This window comes from Octopus bimaculoides, chromosome 8 (genome assembly GCF_001194135.2).
Source record: "Octopus bimaculoides isolate UCB-OBI-ISO-001 chromosome 8, ASM119413v2, whole genome shotgun sequence".
Classification (NCBI taxonomy): Eukaryota; Metazoa; Mollusca; class Cephalopoda; order Octopoda; family Octopodidae; genus Octopus; species Octopus bimaculoides.
This window is the reverse complement of record NC_068988.1, coordinates 30,533,535-30,533,991: the sequence shown is the minus strand read 5'-3', so window position 1 is coordinate 30,533,991 and position 457 is coordinate 30,533,535. Positions and strand designations below refer to the sequence as shown.

The 457-nt window shown below is 37.0% G+C and overlaps 1 protein-coding gene across 1 annotated transcript in view; it reads right to left on the bottom strand.

Moving 5' to 3' along the window:
* Positions 1-457, bottom strand: part of LOC106881999 (low-density lipoprotein receptor-related protein 2) — an 84,414-nt gene that overhangs the window by 42,168 nt on the left and 41,789 nt on the right.

The following is a 457-nucleotide window of genomic DNA, read 5'->3' as shown; positions in this document are numbered from 1 at the left end:
GAAATATAGGAAACATTATCACTAAAAGTAAAAGCAAAAACATTAATTAATTTTTCGTTTTTAATGATGGAAATTAAAGCAGATAAAACTACAAATAATAGCTTGCAAATGAAGACTGCCACTCTATCAATTGAGACAATGAATGTTCCAGTTAATCCAGCCTGGGGCTATAGTGTGAGTGGAGTTGGTAGATGGAAACTGAAAGAAGCTCATAATGTGTACATGGGTGTGTGTGTGTGTGTACATTTGTTTTGATATCACCGATAGTTGTAAATGATGTTGCTCTTTTCAAGCTTTCTTTGAGAAACATGTTTGACCATATGGGGAAATATTATCTTGCTTGGAAACAAGTGAAGGCTGGTGACAGGGAAGGCATCCAACTGTAGAAAATCTGCAGCGACAGACTCTGACTGATCCGTGTAAGCATGGAAAAATGGATGGAGAGGAGGATGATGAT